A 25,920-nucleotide genomic window follows, 5' to 3' on the forward strand; every position below is an offset into this window, starting at 1 on the left:
ATAGGAATGGATATTTAATTGTGTGATGGCTCCTTGGATTACATGACCATTAACTGCAGAGTATTTTCTTGGCCTTTGATGCAAACTACTACTATCCGTTAGGCTCCAGTGCACAAGCTGTGGTTTCAGGCAAAGCAATATCGGTTTAGAGGTGTTGAATCTAACTTGAGAGTTAATGTGCAACTCAATCCATTTATTTCTGACCGGAATCAACTCAAGGGCTGTTTTCTTCCTGAGTTTCACATCTTTTAGAAACAGATTTGCATTCAAAATATAAACCAGATTTTTTTTTGTTGGGGGGAAGATTGCTTGTTTTTCTTTTGAAAGAGGAAGAAACTTGCCAAGAGAGATAATTTTCATTGCATTCATCCACATGTCCTTTTTGATACAGTGTGAAGATTCCCCACTATTTGCTAAAGACATATCCTGAGAGCCAAACCTCCAGCTCATGTCTGGTCAGATATTGAGGCAGATTAAAGTTGGGGTGAGATGTTCCAGCATGAAACAAGTATTTGCTGTCCTTTGCTGACAGAAGACCTTCCATGAAGGAGGAACTTTTGGAAGTTAGTATTTAGCTGCCTTTGAATTGTCCACTGCAGGATTGTCCTTCCCACCCAGCTGGCGAGTCCATGACCATGCTGGCTGTAGATGCCAGAAGAACCAGGAACCTCATCTGCATCGCCTGCTCCTTCTTCTTTTTTTGAAAATGGAAATAATGACCTCACGGAACACCTACTGTGAGCCCTCCAAAAGGTCAATATTTTCTTTAGCACACAAAAAAAAACCAGAAACTCCACAAAACACCTGTGGGAGCTCCTCCCCCATCCTGCACAAGAGCTGACTTTTGTTGAGGCAGTTCTCCTCTTCAATAGCTTGGAAATCAGGTGAGGTCTTCCTAAAATCAGGTGAGGTCTTCAATAGCTTGGAAATCAGGTGAGGTCTTCAGCTTCAACCATAACAACACAAGAGCACACAGTAGATACAAACTCAAAGTAAACCGCACCAAACTTGATTGCAGGAAATACGACTTCAGCAATAGAGTGGTCAATGTCTGGAATACTCTACCCGACTCTGTAGTTTCTTCCCAAACCCCAAAAACTTTAACCTTAGACTGTCTACTATTGACCTCACCCCTTTCCTAAGAGGTCTGTAGGGGCGTGCATAAGCGCACCAACGTGCCTACCGTCCCTGTCCTATTGTTTCTCTTATTCTTTTATTTTTCTTATATGTACCCATTTCATGTATTCACAACTATGTATACATTTATACTTATTATCTTGTAAACAATTGGCAAATCAAATAAATAAATAAAATAAAAGTTCTAACCATAGGAATATTGAGATAGCAATATTGCATTATTTTCAGCGGCTGGGAAGGAACAAACGGCTGCATTGTGGGATGTCAAGGTTCTGGTGCCATGAGATACATGAGGCTCATTGCAAAGGGCTTCCTGGGAGTTTCTCAAAGCCCCAAGACTGACTGCAGCAGAGGTTAGAAGAACCAGCTATTGGTAACTCGCTGTGACCCCCCATGAAATGATGCTGGAAAAGAGGCAGAAAAACAGGAGGAATTTTAACAATTGCTGACTTGAAAGTATCCCATTTAGCATGATAAATTTAGGTTCTGGGGGCCACCACATTATCACAGGCATTAGGGAAAGTCAGTTCTTAAACCATATTTAAACGGTGAGAGTAACAAACAGCTTTCATTCTGCAGTGTTTCTGGATTTCTAGAAGATTGGGATAATATTTATGCTGAGCTTAAGAAATATTTATGAAGTAATAGTTCCATAATAGTAGGTAGGTGTGTGTCTGTGCCTGTGTGTCTGTGAATGTATACATAGGTTGCCCACTGTGTGTCTATGCCTCTCAAGGGAAAGAGCACTCTGAACTTACAGTTATCCTTCTGTCAACATGTGTATAAGCCTCTCGGCAAAGGGATGACAGGGAAACTGTCTACAGTCTAGTTCTTATCCTGGGAACTGGAAGCCTGCCAGCAAAGTCTTTCCAGTCCATCTTCTCCTGACTTCCTTGTCTGCCAATATCTTGAGATATGTTGCTATAGCCATCTGGATGGTGAGAAATAAATGGTGAGGTAAAGGGCGTGTCCTACCCACAGTATTCAGTTTAGCATGGGTGGTTGAGGAGCAAAAAAAAAAAAAGGCCTATTTGCTTTAAACCAATTTACAGCTTTCTCCCATCATCACAAAGCGCCTGAGCCTGAAGGTCTGACATACACCTCTAAGAATTCAAACCAAAATGAATTCAAACGTGCATGCTTCTGTTGTTTCTTCCTCATTTGCTCTTTCCAAGGGAACAACGTTACCCTGGCCAACTTTTTTTTTCTTCCCTGGTTTTATGGCACTGCTATCCAAAGAGCAGCTTAAACGTTCATTCTTAGCTGTTGCAGTTCTAAAGTAGTATTTTCTCTCTTATCCCAACACATTGTTTTTTCTTGTGGAAATGAGCTAGCCCATTTCATCAGCCAATACTGAAAAAAATAACTAAATAGATTTGTACTATATGCCATTGATGGTGTCCTGATATGAAATACCAACTCCAGGCATCGGATTCAGCCTTATTTGATGCATGCACTGAATATTCACCTTTAAAGTGATAAATTCACTGTGTGCAAGGGAGAAACCTTGGGAGAGGAGGAAGATCCAAGACTGGACAACTGTCATGTACATCTCCATCTTCACATTCCAGGAGTTGTAGTTTATCTCATTCAGCTGAGACACCAAGAAACCTCCTCCCATTACACTGACAGAGGCCATGTTGCCTGTTTTCCTTCACAAGCCACTAACCATGATTAAACTACATTGCACAACTGCTCTGGCTCTGGTGCAAGCTCTCACTGGGTTTCTCCTCTCTCTAAGCTCTCCTTCTCTGACCTTCTCTCTGTGCTGGGCCCATAATCTCTTAAAGTGTTTGCAGCATGACTACTATTGTGAGAGAACCCAGGAGCACAACACAGGACACAGAGGCTTTGTCTTTTAACAGTAGTTTATATACAAGACTACTTTATACATACATTTACATGATAGGCACGTACCAGGCAAGCAAGCAATCTTCATTACTCTGCACAGAGAACTACAATGGAGATAGAACATGAGGAGAGAGAGACGCTCTCTCATGGCCGCCTTTATATAGACAGCTTCTTAAAGCAGCGATAATCCTGCTGACCCATCCTCAGTCTTAAAATGGCAATACCCTGCTGACTCATTCTCATTGCATCAGCATTTGCAGCAGCCTTACAGCAGTTGGTCAGCTATTAAATCATCAATACCTTAACGCAGAAGCTATCACAGAAGCAAAAAGGCCATGGGCAGCACCTCAGAAGGGACCCTCACAATTTTTTTTGGAAAATAAAAGAGGGTAAATGTCTTTTAGAGCTTGCAAGACTGGTTTCACCCCTTCAAGGTAATCAAAACAAACAAGAAGCACAACTCATGAGTAGGAACACTACCTTTGTTGTAACAGTAATAGAAGCTTGCAAGTCAGAAAGTAAATATGTTTGTTATTTTGTCACCAGCAAAAAGTAAGGCAATATATTCACAGATATCATGGAAATGTTGATGGAGGTGATGAACTGTGAGAGGGAGCCAAGAGTCCTAGTGGACTACTACTTAAGTATGAGCCAGCAGTGTGCTTCAGCTGCCAAAAAAGCTAAGGCTGCATCCACAGAGGAACAGTATCAAGATTATGTGAAGTATTAGTACTGCTATATATTTTATGCTATATATTTAGTAAAACTACACTTGGAATATTGCATCCAATTTTGATCACCGCCATACAGAATAGAGATTCTGGAAAGAGTGCACAGAAGAGCAACAAAGGTTATTAGGGGATTAGAGGCTAAGACATGTGAAGAAGAGTTGCAGGAAGTGGGTTTGTCTAGGCTAACAAAGAGAAGGACTAGGGGTGACATGGAAGAACTAAGCAATCAGTAGAATGGGTTGTCTCGAGACCTTGTGGGTTTTAAAGAAGAGATTGGAGAGCCATTTGTCTGGAATGGTATGGAGCAGGGGTGTCAAACTCATGTTGTCATAGCCACATCACACAATGTATTGGGACTTTTTTCCCCTTCGCTAAACTGGGTGTGGGCGTAGCCAGCACCTGATGCATCAGGCCCATGGGCCGGGAGTTTGACAGCCCTGGTATAGAGTCTTCTGCGTGAGCATGGGTTGGATTGGAAGACCTTCAAAGTTTCTTCCAACTCTGTTATTCTGTCCTTTCAGTTGAAGATTGCTTGTTGCAGGGAGATATTAAATGATGAGTAGACTGGAAGAAATGCAGAGAATGGGAATATAAAAAAAAATATTTGTAGCTTATCTGGCACAGCCAGCTCTTGAACCTGAGGTTCCCAGCTGGAAAATGGTGGATCCCAGAATGTCTGCTGTAGAGCACACTGGATTCTCTATGGTCCAGGCTGCTTTCAGGCTTGACTAAGTTCTAGTGGATTTTAGGATTTAAACAACTGTACATGGGAAAATCTGTGTTCAATAGGCTAGAATAAAGGGTCTGAGTGACTCATAGACCAACAAACATTTGATAGCAGAACCAAATATAAAGCCACTTATGACTTCCTATGTACACTAATTTAAATTAGAACATGTTCCTGATACACATCCGTTGCCACTGTCCTTTGGGGAAAAAAAATCTTAGCATAGTCTTTCAAATGAATGAAATTGATTTGCATTTGGCTGACTCCAGGTCAATTGCTGAGAACGATAATGGTCTCTCTCATCGGAAATCTTCAGATACAAGCCAAATAGCTATCAGTAGGAATGCTGAAATTCTGGCCTGGCCTGGATTAGATGATCTACTTGGTCATCTCCAGTTCTCTCATCCTATGCCTTTAGACATCAGTCCTGGGAGACACAATTGGAAAGTGCACAAATGGAGCACTGTCAAAAAATTCTCTTGGCAAAATCTTATCTTTACAGTAATGAAGACATTCGAATTTGTTACAGGATGAGAAACTAGGATGGTTTCCACTGTGACTTAAGAGAAACCTTTGAAGAACTTTGAGAACATAGAATCATAACACTGGAAGGTACCTCAGAGGTCTTCCAATCCAATCTCAAGACAAAAAAACTTATATCATCCTGGTCAAATGGTTGTTCAATCTATTTTGGAAAATCTCCAGTGATGGAGTACCCACAACTCTGGGAGGCAAGCTATTCCACTGTTTAATTGTTCTCGCTATCAGAAAACTTTTCCTTACTTCTTACTTCTCTTTATCAAGGTTCATACATTACTTCTCCTGTTCTTTCATGCTTTGGGGAATAAGTCAACTCCCTCATCTCTGTGGCAACTCCTCAAGCACTAGAAGGCAGCTGTCTTATCGCCCCTAGTCCTTCTCTTCTTTAGACTAGAAATACCTAGCTCCCTCCACTGTCCATCATACGATTTAGCCTTCAGACCCTTTATAATCTTTGTTCTTCTTCTCTGTACGCTTTGCAGGGTCTCAGCCTCTTTTTTGTATTGTGGTGATCAGAACTATACTCAGTACAGTATTCCAAGTTTGGCCTCACTGGTGCGTAATTTCCCCAAACTGTGCAGGTTTTGAGAGAGAATTGTTTTTTTTAAAGGAAGTTGAATTCCTGTTCTACTCACTCAGCCTTAGTCTTTCTTTTGTAGGAACTAGAATGGAAGGAAGAAGAAAGCAGCTGGGAAAACAGTATCATGGCACCATTCAGGAAGAAGTAGGCATGGCCGTGCACTGTGCAATTTTTTAAACAAAACACAGCTGGGTTGCCTGCAGACTTGAAGGCAAAAGGGTTATGCCAAGTATGGGTGAAATTTAATCCCCTTGGAAATCTCTGGCCCTTGCTATGGCCCTGTGACCTTTCACCCCTGGTTTTTTTTTTCCAGGTCATTCACCCAACATTCTCCATGTTCTTTCTGATCTTGTCTTCTTTTGGAGAAAGAAGACCAAAGACAAGTGTTTGTTAACTATCAAAGTCACAAGACTGATTAAAGTGGCTGTTAGAAGCCCTTAGCTTTAATAAATTGGGATCCGTATTATCATTCTTTTCTCTTCCCTGTGATGCCAAAAATAATAATTGCGCATCTAACTAAGAACTGCTTCAAGAGGAGAAGAAGAAATAGCCTATCATGAAGATTTATGGCACTGCAGCTATTTGTTAGCAATATCACTAACTAAACATGACATGAAGATCAATTAAGGCACTCCTGTTGTTTAGTCAGATATGCGTATAAAAAGGCCAAGTAGAAAATAAAAGCCACTAGGTGGCACTGTGGTTTTGCAGAAAACTGAGATTATTCATTTACAGCAGCTACTTTAAATATTTTTGTTTTTTTAGAATTTCATTATTGCCTACATTATTTTAAAAAAACATTTCAGAATTCTTGGAGAATTAAAAGATAGTTAGCCAATCATACCTTCACTGTAATGTATCTAGCAACTTTCCCATCTTCCAAATGTATATAGCGTCACAACACATATGGAAATCAAATCAACTCCGATGTATGTATTACCAAATAATCAGAAATTAAATACAGCTTTAAAGACCAAGTGGCATACTATTCAGTGAATTCTGAAAATGTACTCTTCCTTCTTTCTTCAAAATTCTAATTCTTCTTGGTTGTTGCGTAAATATCGTGCTGTTAGATCAATCACGTCTAGGTTGATTTCAAACAATATCCTGAGAATCTCAGCAGAATCTTCCGAATGGTTTTACTGCATAGTAGACAACATGTTCCTTGCTGGGTCATTATTTCAAAGATATGTCCTTACCTAAACACAGAAAAAGAAAGACCATGTTTGGACAAAAGAAGCAGTGGAAAGAGGGGCAACTGTTCAACTTATTTATTTATTTGGGTGTGTGTTTGCTTGTTTAAATTTATATTGCCTCTCTCACCAATAAGGAGATTCTGGGTGACTTATGATGGCTTTCCCATTGACTTTCATTATAGGAAGGGAGTGTTGGAAATTGCAATTACTTGACAGTGTTTGACTGTAGAAGTGCAGAAGCACAGCAACGCTGAAGCAGACATTATTTTGCCACATTTCAATCCCAAAGGAATCATCTGCCCCACATTTTGAATGCATTCGGTAAGCTATCCCATTTTAGATATATTGATTCAAAATCGGTTACCCTATGAAGTTACCCTATCTGCTCAATAGAAGGTTACAAACAATAGCATTAGCAATAGCACTTAGACTTATATGCCGCTCTATAGTGCTTTACCGCCCTCTCTAAGCAGTTTACAGAGTCAGCTTATTGCCCCTGGGGGGGGACCGGGGGGGGGGGGGGGGGGGGGGGGTGGGGGGGGTGTTTTACCTTCGTGGGATTTTTTTTTTTTTTATTTATTTTTTTTTTTTTGGGGTTTTTTTTGGTAAGGGGTATTTTTTTTTTTTTTTTTTTTTTTTTGGGGGGGGGGTTTTTTTTTTTTTCCGTGTTTTTGGTTTATTTTTTTTTTCTTTTATTTTTTATTTTTTTTTTTTTTTTTCGTATAAAAAAAAAATCCCCTTCTTTTTTTCCCCCCCTCTTCTTTTTTTCCCTTTAATTTTTTTTTTTTCCTTTTTTTTTTTTACGGGGGGGAAAGGGTGTTTTTTTTTTTTTTTTTTTTTTTTTTTTCCCCCCTTTTCCAAAATTTTTTTTTTTTTTTTTTATTTATTTCTTTTATTTTTTTCATTTATTTTTTTTATTTTTTTTTTTTTTCAATATGTTTTGTTAACATCCCCCCAACAATTTTGGTCCTCATTTTACCCACTTCAGAAGGATGGAAGGCTGAATCAACCTTGAGCCTGGTGGGATTTGAACTGCCAAATTGCAGGCAGCCATAGTCAGCAGAAGTAGCCTACCGTACTGCACTCTAATCACTGCGCCACCGCGGCTCTTGTGAGAATTTAGTAGTATATAGATATTTTTTAATTAACCTGACTTCTGTCATATTTCTTTCTTTTAGATCTCCCAAACCTGAGGACAAACACTGACGAATACATGACAGCCCAGCATAGGCAAAAGCCTGGCAAATTGATGTCATTTCTATTTGTCTTGGGATGTTGTTGCTATTGTTACATGTGGTCAGTGGTAGCTCAATAGGCAGAGTAAATGACAGCTATCAAATAAACACTGACAGGCTGGCAGTTCTCAGTGTTCCACTATTAACAGCAATAGCAAGCAATAATTGATGATTGGGTTTCTAGGAGCACATACATAAATATGGCCATAATCATATCATTTTGATGTCAAATAAATCTGCAAACAGAAAAAACAGCCTCCCAAAAACACTGAGATATCCTCAGAAAGGGAAAGGCAACTTTGATCCTTCCTTAGGAGAAATTTAAGAATGGGATTGGCAAGAAAGTCATTGAAGGCACTGGCTCCCATTCCCATCCTTAAAACTGTCTTGAAACCATAAACAGTTCAAGATAGCTGGCAGAAAGAGAGAATTTTGCACCAGTATTTGGGTCTTGAGGAAGTGCTCAAGGATGAGAATGTGACAGAGTGGAACAATTCTTCCTGCGGTTATTCTCACTTGTAATACAGTGCTTCCAAATAGCAATAGCACTTAGACTTATATACCTCTTTATAGTGCTTTACAGCCCTCTTTAAGCAGTTTACAGAGTCAGCATATTGCCTCCAACAATCTGGGTCCTCATTTTATCCACCTCGGAAGGATGGAAGGCTGAGTCAACCTTGAGCCTGGTGAGATTCGATCTGCCAAATTGCAGGCAGTTGGCTGCAGCAGAAGTAGCTTGCAGTACTGCACTCTAACCACTGCGCCACCGAGGCTCTTAAATGCTAAATTAAATCAACAATTTTTCATGAGGTTTCTGCAATTACCGTATATGCCGGCGTATAAGACGACCCGGCGTATAAGACGACCCCAACATTTCCACTCAAAATATAGTTTGTTATATACTCCCCTCTTCCGCACGCCTTCCACTTTTGCACTTTTTTTTTTTTTGAGGCACTTTTGTCTACCGTGGAAGCGAATCCTGTGAAGCTAAAAGGAGCAGCCAGCCTTCTCCCAGCTCCCAAGGAACGAGGCTCGCACCACCCGGGCTCCGCTGAGGTATCCGGCTGGGGCTGTCAGAAGTTGTTACCGCTGGCGCAGAGCTCCGCGCAGCTCCAGTCCGCGTTGCCTCGGGAAGGGAAGGCAAAAGGAAGAGCCGCGGCTTTTGCCTTCCCTTCCCGAGGCAACGCGGGACTGGAGCACGCGGAGCCGCGCCAGCGGTAACAACTCCTGACAGCCCCAGCCGGATACCTCAGTGGAGCTCGGGCGGTGCGAGCCTCGCTTCCTTGGGAGCTGGGGAAGGCTGGCTGCTCCTTTTGGCTTCACGGGATTTTCACGGTGCAAAGTGCCAATTGGAGGCATCTTTTTCAGGGCAAAAAAGTCGTCTTATACGCCGGCAAATACGGTAATACCTGGATGCTAAAGATCCTTTATGTGTCCTAAGACCTTGTGAACCACTTACCATCAATAGCTCCATGTTCAAAATGCAGATGCAAAGAAAAATGCAGCTGCTTAATATATACAATATTTGCATCTGAACTGCCCAGAGTTGGTGAGAATCAGGAGTGTAAAATTTAATACGTTGTTGTTGTTATGTCAAGGGGGCAGGCTACACAGACAGACAGACACCCACACACACAATAACTCTCATATTCATATACATATACATATACATATACATATACATATACATATACATATACATATACATATACATATACATATACATATACATATACATATACATATACATATACATATACATATACATATACATATACATATACATATACATATACATATATATATATATATATATATATATATATATATATATATATATATTCTTAAGTTTTCGCAGGTACTTACATGTATGGTATTCAGCTTTGTTCGGGTATTTTCCTACATCATTATAGTTGTGCTTTTAAAGTTGTAGTGACGTTTTGGCAGAATCTCATCTGCCATCATCAGGCTTGTGTATTGGGTTCGTCTGTGTGTCAGGCTTTTGCAGCCGTTTCTGTTTTAAATTTGGTGCAAGCCTCATGCTTTGTTAGAATGGTTTTTTTCTTCATCCTGATTGGTTGGGAGTCTTGGTCTGTGTTTATTGGTCTTGGAGAACACAGCAAACTCCAAGACTATACATATAAATACCCATGAAAACTTAAGAAAACACTTAAGAGAGAGAGGGAGGGAGGGAGGGAGGGAGAGTCACTTTTCAGAACTGTTGAACTAGAAGAAAAGAAGTCTCACATTCGTGTGTGTGTGTGTGTGTGTGTTCAGCCATACACATATCAACAACTTTCCTTATCAGTTAATTTCCTCAAGTTGTGATTAAGCAAGTTCAAGTGGCAGAGTGAGTTGTATATTATACAGAATTTAGATATTACACAGAGGAAGGAATCCAGAGTTTAGCTTTGCCCAACCTAGCAGATACCAGCATTCAGTGACCAACAGAAGAGTCATGCTACTGGCTTTCAGTTTGATGACTCACAAACTATGCGGGCTTAACATAATCAAGGATTTCTTCATTTATCGTCCAAAGATGAGAAAGCCAAGTAATTGCCACAAAATTTTTGAGAACTTCATCAGGTAGGAGACATCTCTCAGAATCCATTGCTGCATTGCCAGAATATTTAAACTAATCCTATATTGTGGCTGACCTCTTCCTACAACTCTCCCTCAAAACAGTGAGATTTTCATTCAAAGTTTTCCTTCAGTCAGACTTAAGAAGTCAGATTTAAGAAGTGAATGTTCTATGCATATTATGGATGGTTTTGTGCCACCCACACATACGTACACACATACCGTATCACTAAACCAGAAAAAAATGCTTTCAGTCTTAACTGAAAACAAAAAATAGTGATATAATCCCATTTTCCATTGTTTGTAGTAAGGTTACCAGATGTGGCTTGCAAAAATCCAAAGCACCATCAGATGGCAGCAAATATTTTTCTCTGTCCCTTTGCTGTCAACTAGTGGTGGTTTCTGTAAGCCCAGATCTGATAGCACTATTCTGCAGTTAGTTCTAAGCTTACCAAATCCATAACTAACCTTCATGAAAATCTTATCTCCAAGGAAATAAAACTTTGCTTTGATTTCACAAAGAGGCCTTATCTTAAATAGCAGAAGTAATAATTTGGGAAAGAACAAACTGTTTACTTCTTTGGGGAGCAAAGAACACAAACTATAACAAGACCATAGGATAAATCTCAATATCTCTTGGCCCCAAACAGGAAAATACAGATAGATTTGCTGATGCTATCTTTGTACCAAGGTCAATACCTTAGTACAAAGGTCTTCTATATTCTTCTTGGTACAATGTCTTCTATATTCCTTTCAATGGCATCCATGCTTAAGGTGACCAACTTTTTTACAATGAGAAGGACACAAATAAATAGAAGAAAAGAAACAAAGCCACTTGTGCATGGCACACTCTCTCAAAACAATTCTCCTGTGTGGAGTGCATGCATCTCATAATCGCATCTCGCCGCACTGTACTAAGCCTTGACGAATCATCATGTCAAATACAAATACGTCACATCACACACAAGGGATCGGATCGGCATTGATCAAATAGGGAGATTTACAGATTAGTCTTCAAATATCAAAAAGGAGGACATGTAAGAGGACACTTTTCAAGAGAGGACAGAACTTACAAAAGAAGGACTGTTCTCCCTAAAGGAGGATGATTGGTCACTTTATCCATGCCTTCATCATCTCCCAGTTCCATTTCTGAATAAGACTATAGGTCAAGAGTTATGGACCTTCAATATTTACCACTAAGATTAGAGTTTCCACATATTTACCTAATGTTTATACTGTCTTCTTCAACCATACTTGCTAAGAATATTGAGATGTAACTCAGCACAAATGGAGAATGCCAGACTGTAGAAGGCTGTTTTAGCAGAAATCATGTTGACAATGCTGAAAAAAGTTGTTACTGCTACAGTATATTCCTACCTGTATATAAATTATAAAAACCATGCACCCTCTCACTGGAAAAGAAGTAACTGTTACTCCTGCACAGTAATTTTATCCTTGAGCTGATCAAGTTACTTCTCTTTCATCGTCAGAGCATATGAACAGTGGCAAAATTATTTTTAAAAAAACATAGAATCTTGAAGCGTCTTTAAAATTATATTTTATTGACTATGTTTTTGTCATAGCAATTGGGCTAGTTTTATTCCCTTCTAATCAAGAGTGAAAAGGACTAAGACTCAAATAAAAGGCCCCTTATTACATTTGCAAAGGATTCTTGATTTAATTAATTCATGAAAATCTGAGCAAGAAATTAACAATGACCTCTTTTAAATTGATAAAAAATATTGACAATAAAACCTAGAACTGAGCCTCAGTTCACAAGATTTGATGATGCCTTGATTTGCTGATCTAAAGGCACATCCAGACATGTGGTAATGTAATTTAACCTATTTTTCATCATCAGTGGTGTGTGCATTTGGGCCTGTCTGCACTATTTTAATTCAAAAGGAGTTAAGAAAAGACAGGAAAAAGAACCCCTTTCTGGAAGTAAAAACAGCCACCCATTACTCTGCTACAACACCTGGTCCATAAGACTAAGCTTAACACAAACTGCCTGGTAAACCATAGGATGCATTTGATCGGCTTCTATAAGGACACCATAACCTTATCAGGCTCCATGGAGGAAGCTAACTTTTCAGCTATCTTATAAATGTATTTTTTTTAACATCCACTATTAAAAATATAGCCACAATATACTGAGTCAGATATTGGTCTGTCTAGCCTAATAGTGCCAATAGCAAGTGCTGCAGAATGTATTATGGCCCCGTGGGGAGATTGTGGGGGTTTAATTTAGAACTTTGTGCATGCAAAGCAAGTACTATATCATTAAGATATAAATTCTCCTCCCAATCTCTGCTACAGGGAAGAATCTCTATCTTAGTAATATAATCCAAAAATTTTTTTTTTTAAAAAAGCAGTTATTATTTTCGAGTTTTCTATAGCTTTGAAAAGCAATAGCAATTGAGCTAGTTTCATTCCCTTCTAATCAAGAGTGAAAAGGACTAAGACTCAAATAAAAGGCCCCTTATTACATTTGCAAAGGATTCTTGATTTAACTTCGCTCAATGCTTGTGTGGGCTTTCGATCTGCTCCCCACCCATTTTGTCTCTGGTTCTGGCAGTCATTTCCCAGCATAAAAGTTTGCATTGGTTTATTCTTTCAACTTCCACCTTCCTTTAGCAAAACATAGTCTCATTGCTTTGTCTCCAAAAACCATCACTGCATTGAACCACTTGACCTAAAAGGTGAGTTGTCTAGGATTTGGCTAGTTTTTATTGACTGACAGGCCTTAGCATTGTTTGCATTTGTAGAACAGTTGAATTACTACTATTTATCTGTTCTTTGTTTCTTTAGTGCCAGGATGAGCAACTAAGGATTAAATACAAGCAGAAGGCTGGAATGAGTTCTTGCTCTTAGTCCTTGGTTTACATTCCCTCTGACCATATCTATCCAAAGAATTACTCTCTTTGATTTAACACAATACTTTTGTGGCTCTTATCTCAAAACAAATTATCTCAACCGATGAAGATTTCCCTAAGTTCTAAGAGTACATTTTCCATGTCCATGAGGTCATTTATCAAACCATATGGCAATGTTAAATTGATGAGGTGCCTCTCTTGATTAGTAAGTGTTCACTTATTTCTCAGATATTGTTTATCCTATGTACCCTATGTAAAGAGTACAAAGAAGAGCAGCAAAGGGACTGCAGTCACATAAAGAACAGTTGCTGGAATTGGGTATGTCTAGTTTAATGAAAAGAAGGACTAGGGGAGATATGATAGCAGTGTTCCAATATCTCAGGGGTTGCCACAAAGAAGGGAGAGGTCAACTTATTTTTCAAAGCACCTGAAGCAGGACAAGAAGCAATGGATGGAAACTAATCAAGGAGAGGAGCAACCTAGAACTAAGGAGAAATTTCCTGACAGTTAGAACAATTAATCAGTGGAACAAATTGCCTCCAGAAGTTGTGAATGCTCCAGAATTATGAATGCTTTTTAAGGAGAGATTGGACAAGCATTTGTCTGAAATGGTATAGGGTTTCCTGCCTGAGCAAGAGGTTGGACTAGATACAGTGGTCCCCAACCGTGGCAACTTAAAGACTTATGGACTTCAACTCCCAGAATTCCTCAGCCAGCAAAGCTGGCTGAAGAACTCTGGGAGTTGAAGTCCACAAGTCTTAAAATTGCCAAGGTTGGAGACCCCTGGACTAGAAGACCTTCCACCTCTGTTATTCAGTTATTTTTCTCTACAATTGTTAAAAGATGGATTCAATCCAACTCAAACAAAGAGAGACGCAACCTAGAACTAAAGAGACATTTCCTGACACTAAGAACAATCAACCAGTGGAACAACTTGCCTTCAGAAGTTGTGGGTATTCCATCACTGGAGACTTTTAAGAAGAGGCTGGGCAGCCTCTTGTTTGAAATGGTGCAGGGTCTCCTGCTTGACAAGGGTTTCGACTAGAAGATATCCAAGGTTCCTTCCTGTTATCCTGTTACCCTATTGAGATCGGTTTAGCTGACTTCAGTGAAGAAACTAATTTTTTTTCTCTCTAGTAAGGGCTGAACAAATGCATGAAACAGACTTACCACTGTCTAGTGACTGAGCAATTATATGCAATGGACACAAATGCAATAATCAACTTTAAATTACAGTCATTTGGTATATTGATGCTGGGTTAGGAACCAGGAGACTGTGAGTTCTAGACCTCTCTTAGCTATGAAAGATGGCTGGGTGACTTTGGGCCAGTCACTCCCTCTCTGCCCAACCCATATCACAAAGTTGTGTTTTGGGGGAAATGGGAGACAGAACTATTAGATTTACCTTGATGAAAATTGAAAATTCCTATTCTTTTATGCTTCAAGAATTTTTCCTTCTTTGACTGCAACTTCTGATCATGAATATTAAAAAGAAAGTGAAGGCTGGAAGACATTGAGATATCATCCAGATATTCATGCATAGAAAAATATATATTATGAAAATAGAATTATTACTTGTGTTGTACTACTCAAGGATAAATATTTCGGCCCCTTTTGCACATATTCATTTGTTCAGATTTAGATAGGGATCAAGAGCAGAAAAAAAAGCTAAGAAAAATCATGCACCAAACATGGAATATGTTTGTATATATACGGAATAAAAAAAACAGAAGTAGAAGGGACCACAGAGGTCTTCTAGCCTAACCCCCTGCCCAAGCAGGAGAGCCTAAAGTTGCAGAGATGTTCAAAAGAATTGGGGCGTTCATTGTGATATTTAACTGTCATCAAGCTGATTTTGAGTCTCTATCCCACAATAGATGCTATTTCCACTTTATGTATCTCGGTTCACTGTATAATCTACTAGGTGTAAATTAGTAACAATGTACTCATTTTAAATTGTACAAATCATGTTCTGCCTTCAACTACTAGAAGATGGTGAATCCTGCTGTCTGATATGTCCTGACAGCAGGCAATAGGATCTCACTTTTTCCCAGGTGGATGGCTTTGCATTTTGGTGGGAGAAACACTGCAAGGAGCACTCGTACAGGTGAGTTCTTTCAGGTATATTCCTTCAAGGAGCTCTGAGCCTGTCTTAACTTCCTGCTGAGTTTTCCCTTTTCTGCTAAGATCTGCTCCGAATAATCTTGCAACATGTGACTTCTGTGCTGTGATGTTTCCAGACATGATGCCAAGATGTTCTTTTGCTTATCGTTCCTGGGAGATTTAAAACAGGAAATTTGCCAGCTGTTTCTGCCAAGTGTTAATTGAAAGGAAGAGGTTGGGACATCTGAAGTTTGTATTTGGTGTTAAAGGTCAATTGAAAGAGGGGCTGGGGGAGGAAGAAAACTTTCAATTGTCACAGAGAGAAGCAATGGAGGAAAGGGCTTAGCTTTTTGTGGCTTATTTCCAAATTCTCTTTTTATTAGATAACTGACAGCATTGTTTCATCTTCATTACTGCCACTATTCTTTATTGTATCGAGGTGGGTAATATAAATCTTGTGTGGGGTGTGTGTGTGTTTCTAGTTACTGTCCTCTGAAATAACTCTCCTTTCTTTTATATTGTTTTTCCATGGAGCTTTAGGCTTTTACTTTTTTTATAGTAGGCACTTCTGAGAAAAGCAAATATTTGTGAAGTGGTTGTTCATTTAAGAGTCACAGAGCAATAATTTTTTTTATTTTCTACAATGAGTAACAAAGGGTTTCATGTCTGTTTCTTTAGCAGAGCTGGAACAATTATCTTAGTGGCATTGGGAAAAGAGATTGACAAACAAACACATATTCACTTCAGGGAGTAAAACATGACAACTATATAAATATGGCCTTTTAGATTAATATGTTTCTGATAATAGGCACAAAAATATCAGGTGATAAAGTTCTGGCATTAGACTTGACAATGACGATACTGAAGTGGTTGATAGATGATCCTAAAAGGCAGAAGGGTATCAGCAATAAAAGAATAAGCAGTCAAGAATGTGCCAGATTTAAAGAACAAATTAACAATCCTATTGCATCAATTGTAAAACATAAAGGAGCAGCTATACATGGGTGGATATGATTAGGAAGAAGTATCCCAGATGAAGCTTCCATGCACAACAGAACCTCTCTGCTCTTTGTTTAAGTTGCACAACTTTTTAGGCTTCCAGATAAGCTAAAGAAAGATCCAATCAACTCATTCAAGTTAATGCAATTCTTGGAACCTGTAAGGGGAAATCCCCAGACCAGGAGAATACTACTACTCCATATTAAGCCATCACGTTACAAAATTAGCAGGCAGACGGACCTTTTCTCCATTGATCTAGAGCCTAAATAATAAAGACTTGTTTTTACCCACTGATTTCATCCACTTTTGGGAAAAAAAAATTAATTCTGTCTACTTACACCTTGTAGCAAAGGGAGGGAAGGAAGAAGGGGTGCTTTAGAAGTCAGGTATAGATAAAATATAGATCAAGCTCTACTGGTACATCTCTGGGTAATCCACAAGAAGCAACATCCAATTCATTGGTGGGATTCAAACATTTTTACTACTGATTCTGTGGGCTTGGCTTGGTGGGCGTGGCATGGCTTGGTGGGTGTGGCTTGGTGGGCGTGCAGGGGAAGGATACAGTAAAATCTCCATTCCCACCCCGCTCCTGGGGGAAGGTTACCACCGATTCTCTGAACTACTCAAAATTTCCGCTAACGGTTCTCCAGAACTGGTCAGAACCTGCTGAAGGCCACCTCTGATCCAAATGTCTAAATTGAAGTAACAGAATTACAGATGTGATTTATAGTAAGTTAGATATAAATGTATATTTATGGATGCAGGGATGCAGGAAGTAAGTGATTCTGCTTTCCCGATGCGTCTACAGGTAGAGCAAGGGGAGTCAAATGGAAAAAAGCATAATTGCCTCCCTAAACATTAATTTATTTAATAAACAGGTCTGTCTCTGTCTTAATGGTTGGCTAGTCACTGTAAAGAAAACACAATGCTATATTAAATGTGTTCATCCTATCTAAAAAGTGCATTTGATTCTATTTTAAGTTTCTTCAGTTTTGTTTTGTTTTTAAGATGAGGCTGTTTATGTAAGATCCTACTGAAGAGTTTTAAAGGGCTGAGGCTGTACTGACCTCTGACTTTGAAGCTTTGATTCTCTGCTGCCCTTCGGGCTTGTGTGACTACACTGCCTGAGAAGAATAGCAATCATGCTGTGTGAGTACATGGAAATTTATCCCATTAAAGCAATATTTTTTTTTATTATAGATTGTCTGTCTCTCCATGCTGCATTATTCTGTGGATTGTCAGTTTATTGAAAGAATAAATAAATAAGCAAACAGATAAATATAAAATGCTAGCAGAAGTCAGGTATGATTTCATTTGCCAAAACTGTGAAGGATCTCTTGAAGCAGTATGCAGATGCTGCACTATGCAGTGATAAATTCAGCCAATTGAGACTTTGGATGCTGTGGTGTTATACTATCCTCAGCATTTGACAGTAATGCGTATTGCTGTACTTATCTTATAATATTTTTTTTAAAAAAAACCGTCCCTGGGGGATGGCATTTTAGACCATCCTATTTACTTTGATGAGCTGACAAAAATATAAAACGAGGTTTGCCATTTGTAAATTATTATAAATCAAACTCAAGAATAATGAGGTATATACTATGTTAAGGCAAACAGCTGAATAAGATAGCATTGTGCTGGTTTCACACAATATTAGGTTTGTAAAGTGCTGGTTATCACCTATAATAATGAGCTGTGGTGGCGCAGTGGTTAGAATGCTGGCTACTTCTGCTGACTGCCGCTGCCTGCAATTTGGCAGTTCGAATCCCACCAGGCTCAAGGTTGACTCATCCTTCCATCCTTCCGAGGTTAATAAAATGAGGACCCAGATTGTTGGGGGCAATAGGCTGACTCTGTAAACCGCTTAAGAGAGGACTGTAAAAAGCACCATGAAGTGGTATATAAGTCTAAGTACTATTGCTATTGCTATAAAGTGAGGTGAGGCAGAGGACTTGGATGGGATCAAGGGAGTCTGCCTTCTCTGCCATGACCACCATGCATTCAGTTTTGGTCAAATTACAAAAAGATGTTGAGACCCCGGAAAAAGTGCACAAAGAAGAACAACTAAGATGATTAAGGGTCTGGAAACAAAAACACTGCATATTAAATCAGGCTTGCTTTAATCATAGTTTATTTAAGCCATAATTGGTGACTCTTCACATAATGATGGCTCATAAATGTTTATTTAGAAACCACCATTTAGAAACTAAACCACCATTGCACTAAACAAAAATTCTGGAGCAGATCCTCATCATGTAAGAAATGAAGCTATTGGGAAACTTAAGACAGCCTTGCTAGTAATGGAAACAACATTTTTTTTTCCTTTTCAAAGTACCCTGAAAATTATCTATAGCTTTGAAAAATATCCACACCATGAAAATTGAGAAAGGAAACATGCTAGGCTGGTGCTAGGAACATAAAAAAGCTACCTTATGTTAAATAGAACTATTAGTCAACCTGTCAATCAAGTTTATTTTATTGCACCTGTCCCCTCCAGACTGATGTACTGTATCTCAGTTCCCAGGATTTCCAGTCATGATGAACCTGGATCACTTTACCTTTGAAATTTCCAGATATAAACACACCTGGGAATGTTGTTAGTTGTAATTCTTCATAGATGTGCTGGTAACACTGGCATTTTTCATTTCCTGCAGAGCCTCTGAAGCATGTAACATTCCTACAACTGAACCAAAGGTGGTATTAAAGAAATTTGTTGCCTTAGGCTACGCAAGTTCCAAATTATCTTTCCCAAAGCTCTGGAAAAGTGAATCTTGTGCAAAGCCCATTGCTTTTTTTGGCAGATTGGAGAACAAATGGGAGAAAATTGCATTCGTGATATATCCATTTTTTTGTTGGTGGCAATGAAAAGTTGGAAAGCTTCAAAGGGTTCCTGCAGCTGTGGAATGTTCAATGCTAACTTTTTATCTGTTGACACAACTCTAGTCAAGGTGATGAACATTCCTCCAGGTGACTGACATAGATGAAGGTCCCTGGGGTCAACGCACAGGCATTCCAATTATTTCTCATGAATAAATGGCCATGGGAAAGGGGAGAAAAATGAACATATTTGTGACATTCCAAATCTTGTTATACCTCAGGTCCCTCACCCCTCAACAAACTTTGTAGGAATGCTAGGAGGGATAAGTAAATAAGATCACAAGATACACACAGGCTTGTCCTCATCATATCAGGATGTGTGTGTGTAGAGAGAGTGGGGAGAGAGAGATTCTTTTTAGAGTGGGCATCAGAATTTCATTTTTTAATGTGCGCCAGTGTGTTCACAAATATATATAAAGGCTATTTTATCAGTATCAATGTGTAATGTTTGCTAAAGGTGAGAGTTCTCAATAATATAAATGGCATTTTGATTCTTCACTTAACATTATTCTGTTGAAGCTAATTATGTTCTTCTTGTTCTCATATAATCAAAGGAAATATCAAATGACTAGGAAATCTGCTTTATTTTTTTGTGAATAGAGGTACTCAGAAGGATAGAATTCATTGACCAGCAAGAACTTTTGGCAATGATGTTAACAGAAGAAAAAGCTGCCACTGCCTTTCAAAGAAATGGAAGCCCAGTTGCACTTGAACTCAGTGTATTCATAAGACTACAGTTTAGAATCCCTAAATCTCAGCATTCATTTCATTTCATTCATTCATTCAATTTCTATTGTCACCCATCTCAGTCAATGTCCTGGCTGGGCAGGTTACAATTCAAAATGTTGCTATCTCTGCAGGTTCCACTGAGCTCTATTGTAACAATGCAATTGTCTTCTGCTTCTAGGCCATTGCCTTCTGGTTCCCCACCCAAAACAAGAAAGCGGTTCTCCTGTTCTTCAGACTCTATATATAGAATTGTTCAGTAAATTATAGTTTCCTTTTCTACATGTAATCGTTTGGAAAGAAAAGTTTAGCCAGCATGACGGTACAGAAGGGAATAACCTTTAATTTCATACTGACATCAGTATTTAATGTTTGATTTGATCCATATGATTTCTTTCTAAACAAATCACTTTTGTTTAACAAATTCTTATCTGACTCTTCTTGTTAATCATTTGAACACCTTGCCTCATCTGTGAATACTATATCTCCAGATTTCGTGTGACACAGAAGTTTATACATGGTTTTTGTTTTGAAATTTGGGACTGCAGCTTAATTTTATTTCTACTTTCCTGACTACTGATTTCCTATATTCTTCTCTCTCTTTTCTACGTGCAAGGACCTGTAGATTACAGCATTAATTTATTGCAAGGTTACCTTTCTCTGTCAGGAGATCCTACGGCTTCCACCATATCAACCCAAGGTTGATAGAGCTTAAGGAAAGCTTTGGTCAGTCCAAACTTCAGTCCGTCTATGTAACCAATGTATCATCCCCAAGCAAGATCACCATGGTCCAAGGACATAAGAAAAGCTGTGCTGGATCAGACCAAAGAATTCTGTAGCCTCTATGCTCATTATGACAAAGCAGAGGCTTCTGGGAACTCCCTAAAGAGAGCATGAAGACAATAGCAAAAGTTGGAGGATTTTTCCAAACATTGTTTAAAATATAAAGAATAGGCAGGAACAACAGTGAATTGTTGAGATGTAAAACAGCTCTGTGTTCAGAATTCCAATATTTTCATTCCCTAATTATGCAGCCTACATTTCCCTCATTGGACCAGAGGTGGTATTCAGCAGGTTCTGATCAGTTCTGGAGAATCGGTAGTGGAAATTCTGAATAGTTCGGAGAACCAGCAAATACCATCTCTGGCTGGCCCCACCCCCGTCTATTCTCTGCCTCCTGCTGATCGGCTGGATCTTCTTTGGTTGCCCTGCACAGGAGAATGGAGCTGGAAAGCAGGTTAGTGGGGTGGGGAGGGAATGGGATTTTGCAGTAACCTTCCCCCAGGAGAGGGGAGGGAATGAGGATTTTACAGCATCCTTCCCCTTCCACGCCTACCAAGCCAGGCCCACCAAGCCACCAAGCCACGCCCACAGAAACAGTAGTAAAAAAAAATTTGAATCCCACCACTGCATTGGACTACTTATTGGGGGGAAGTGGGAATTCTCAATAATTTGTATGTCTGCGTGTTTATCTGCCTAGGGCAGGGCTGTCAAACTCCTGGCCCATTGTTGTGGTTAGCCTGCAGCAGGTGCGGATGGCTGAGGAGAGCAAGGAATCAGATGAGGGGCCAGGACCATTAGGGAGTGGACTGCTGCCTTCAGAGATTGTGGGGGCTGGCAGCAGCGATGAGGAGGTTCCCAAGGAGCCTGTGGCAAGTGCACATGTGCACAGGGCTGCTCGCAGGAAAGAGCAGCTGCAGCAGCACAGGCGACTCAGGAGTAAGGCTGCAAGGTAATGGCTCCTCCTTCAAGAAGATAAAAGCCAGCTGTGAATCGGACGTTCTTTGCAGGAAGCAAAGACGTTTTGAAACTCGAGCCTCGTGGACATTGCAGTATCTTAGTTGGTATTTGAAGACTCTTGTATTGTAAAATATTTCTAGGTAACCTCATCTGTTATTCTTGGCAGCCTCGCAGAGTTTTGGCGAGGCTTGTGTTTATCAAAGTTAATTAGTTTGCAGCAGCCTTTTAACCGGGGATTTCTAAGAATCATTAAAAGGTTTCTGTTCCCTTTGGTTTGCGTTTGTTTTGTTGGAAAAGGGTTTGGGTCAGAACACGCACGGGCTGGATGCGTCACATGCTGGCCATGCCCACGACCAGTTTAGTGAAGGGGGGGAAGTCCCAATACATCATGTGACGCTGCCGTGACATGAGTTTGACACGCCTGGCCTAGGGCATTGTTTTTCAACCTTGGCAACTTTTAAGATGTGTGGACTTGGACTTTTAAGATGTGTGGACTTCCACTCCCAGAATTCCTCAGCCAGCATGGAGTTGAAGTTCACACATTTTAATAGTTGCCAAGGCTGAAACACAGTGGTCTAGATTTTACCTCCCCCCCCCCAAGCCTGCTGATATTGCCTTTGTGTGTGCATTTGTATACACAAAGGGTGCCATTGTCCAAAGAATCACACTCTGGAATCAAGACATGATAAAACTTGAATAAAGGAGACCTCTAAAAGAATCAAATTGTTACAGCATATTTGAAGGCCAGATCCTTGCTTTGTGAATTAGTTACATATGAACGTTTTCTCTCTTTAAACTGAAAGCTAACATTTCTTCAGTTAAAGCTCCTCTTAATAAGCTGTCCACATAACATACACAATTTTAACAGTATCCTTTTTGTTATTTATTTTTCTCTCATTTTTTCCTCTCTGTGCACAGCTTAGAAAAGTAAGAGAAACATACGCATGTCCCTAAATATTGAGCATCTGTCTATTTGATATCTCTAAAAAAAATTACAACAAAAGCCTGTATTGCTACAGAAACACTAGCCATTAGTAAGCAGTGTTGCTTAGAATGAAAAGCCTCAAAGAGACAAGAAACTGTTGTTTCCAGCTGCAATACTAAGCTGAAGATATTTAAAAAAAAAAAAAAAAGATGGGGCAAAAGATGTCATAATGCTGTCTGCCAAGTTATTTGGAACTTTGCTCTTCTCAGAAATTAATCATTACACAAGTGAGCTTTCCAAAAAAAAACCAAAAAAAAACCACCACCCTCCCTTTCTTTGACATCAGATCCCTTCTGCCCATACCCATGTTTCCTTCAGATAAACAAAATAGACTCACATGGAAACATTGAACTGCCATGAATAAAATTCTCCCTGGCTTCTCTACTCTCCTTAAAGTTCCAGCATATTTTGAAGACTTCCTATTATCCTCTGTATATTATTTTGGAGAAGGTGGGGGGGGGGTTGTGCTTGTGGGGGGTTTCCCATAAAATATACACAAAGTTTTCCCATGGCCTGTTCCTGCCCAGCTCCTTACAGCACACTTTGGGCATTTGCAGCTGATGCTGGAATGTGGCATTTCCTTGACAACTATTAACCCCCAATTGAGAAGGACCAACTGCTTTCCATTGTGCGGAGTTTTGAGTGAAAGATGCTTTGTGAGATGATGTAATGCCATGTATGGAAATGAAACAAGAAGCTCAAATGGCATTTGGTAATTGTTCAGTGACTTCAAGGAGGAAAGAAAAAAAAGGACCCCAGAGAGCTACCTCCAGGGGCAGGGCAATCCTACCAAAGCAGAAAAAAGTTTGCGAAGTTTGTGGCTCACACATGCCCCATGTTATAAAAGGGGTCCCTCCTTGCCGCATGTTCTGGGCGAAGAAGATTTAGAACACTGGAGAAACTGTAAATTATTAGCAGTTCTGAGTTTTATGGTGTTTGGGTTTGTGCTACTCTACCCACTTGCTTTTAGCATGGCAATAAATTATGCTTTGTTGTGACTCAGCATCCTGTTTTGTCTGAATTATCTGTTTAATCATCTGTTAATCATTAAACTGCCCACAAATTCCAACAGGTGGTGCTATAGGCAACAGGTATTCCTAAGGCAGGCTAAGAATGAAAATAAAGATAGGGAGCCAAGCTTTAACAGAGAGGGGGAAAAAATGATACCTATTCCAGACAGCAGAATGCCTCTGCCAAGTGGTCTAAACTCAGGCCAGGTTCAAAGAGGTCTGCTCCCAGTGACTAGAGATGCCTCAAGCACACCCGAGGCAGCTAATGTTTTTCAAAGAGAGCTGAAGTTACCAGCATTCCTCTTTATCCCTCACAGCAATTGCGGCTCCTTCACTTTCAGATCTGTCCCTGTAAAAAATAAACAAAGACTTTCATAATGTCTGGCTTTCTTTGCTTATGCTGCACTTCAAAAGAAACTTTGCAGTCATAAAAGAAAACCTAAGTGCCAAGGGAGAGCTGTGTAAAACAGAGGGCTAACAATAAGCCAGGCCCTGGCTCTCACACCGAGATTTGTTGTTAGTTGTGTCTGACCCATTGCTACTCCATGGACAATGTTCCTCCAGGCCTTCCTGTCTCTACCATCTTCTGGAGTCCATTTAAGCTCATGCCGACTGCTTCAGTGACTCCATCCAGACACCTCATTCTCTGCCGTCCCGTTTTTCTTTTTCCCTCAATCTTTCCCAGCATTAGACTCTTCTCCAGTGAGTCCTTCCTTCTCATTAGGTGGCCAAGATATTTGAGTTTCATCTTCAGGATCTGGCCTTCTAAAGAGAAGTCAGGATTGATCTCCTCTAAGACTGACCGGTTTGATCGCCTTGCAGTCCAAGGGACTTGCAGGAGTCTTCTCCAGCACCATAGATCAAAGGCCTCAATTCTTTGGCCCTCAGCCTTTCTTATGGCCCAACACCGAGATTAAGCCAGGATAAAAGAGAGGGTGGAATCAGGGCTAAAACTACATTTTATTCATCTTAGAATCATAGGGCTGGAAGGGACTTTGGAGGTCTTCTAGTCCAACCTACTTCCCAAGGTAGGAGTTTTTATGCCATCCTTGACCAATCTTTTCTTAAAAACTTTTAAGACTTTTAAAATTCCAGTCTAGGAAAGGCTCTTGATAGTAGTGTAGGAAGTTAGCACCCAACCCTCTCCTGGAAAATTGAAAGATCCTAGGAAATATTAAAAAGGCAGAATATTTCCCCTAAAAAGAGTAGAAACTCAGAAGCAGAAACTCACCTCAGAAGTAGAAGCTCACCCCCACCTTTGTTAATGGGTGGGTCATTAAGGCCTGGGCCAGAATACTTTAGAAAACAAAGGTCTCCAGGTAAAGCTATAGCAATTGCCCAAAAGCCCTTTTCAGTGCATCATCATCCAGCAAGGCTCAACCAAGCCTGGAACTCAGGACAGCCTACAGCGTTGCCCCGGTATGGCCCCATGGGAGTCTGACAACCAATCAGAATACAAGCTCCAATTCAAATCCCAACAAAGGTTATAAAACCCAGGCACTCTCAGCATATCAGCCCTTCTTGATCTTTTCCTTCACCTTGAAGCATGTGATCATCCTTTTCACTTTGGAGCTCCAAGCCATGTGGTCCTGTCCACCATAAAAACCATCTTCCCAAACAGCCTCCATGTTTCCAGTGTCTTTTTCCCCACTTGGAACTGAACCCAGAAGGATAATTCTTCCAACAGTAGCAATAAAAACCAAGGCTTTGTGGAACATTTGCGTCCCAAGATTCAGGTGAACAGCGCTAAAATAAATGAAAGCTATTTGCTCGCATATCTGCAACTGAGCTATGGACTAGGAAAATAGGAGCATGCATTTTTAAATGTCATGAAGTGTGCAGAACTACCTACCTCTGGAAAGCTATTACTTCAGAAAGCAAGGCAGGCTAAAATGGATTCGTTTTTCAGACACTGGAAGCATCGTACTATCATGTGACTATCCCCTGTATTTTGGAGTGGTAGAGATTAGAAAGGATTCCACCACCTTGTTATTTCTAAGTGTAGTCTCAGCTTTTACCCCTAC

At 39.9% G+C, this 25,920-nt stretch overlaps 2 long non-coding RNA genes across 2 annotated transcripts; one reads left to right on the forward strand and one right to left on the reverse strand.

Moving 5' to 3' along the window:
• Positions 1-5,986: 5,986 nt before the first annotated feature.
• On the reverse strand, positions 5,987-19,413 carry LOC148132868 (uncharacterized). The gene is made up of 2 exons (XR_015750156.1): positions 19,144-19,413; positions 5,987-6,765 (listed from the first exon to the last, which is right to left on the reverse strand). It is a non-coding gene; the product is annotated as an uncharacterized LOC148132868 (long non-coding RNA).
• LOC148132869 (uncharacterized) lies at positions 15,510-22,032 on the forward strand. Its single transcript, XR_015750153.1, has 3 exons — positions 15,510-15,560; positions 21,196-21,398; positions 21,642-22,032. It is a non-coding gene; the product is annotated as an uncharacterized LOC148132869 (long non-coding RNA).
• The last annotated feature ends 3,888 nt before the right edge of the window (positions 22,033-25,920 follow it).

Source organism: Notechis scutatus, chromosome 1 (assembly GCF_049901735.1).
Source record: "Notechis scutatus isolate UNSWTSFEM ecotype Mainland chromosome 1, rNotScu1.2, whole genome shotgun sequence".
NCBI lineage: Eukaryota > Metazoa > Chordata > Lepidosauria > Squamata > Elapidae > Notechis > Notechis scutatus.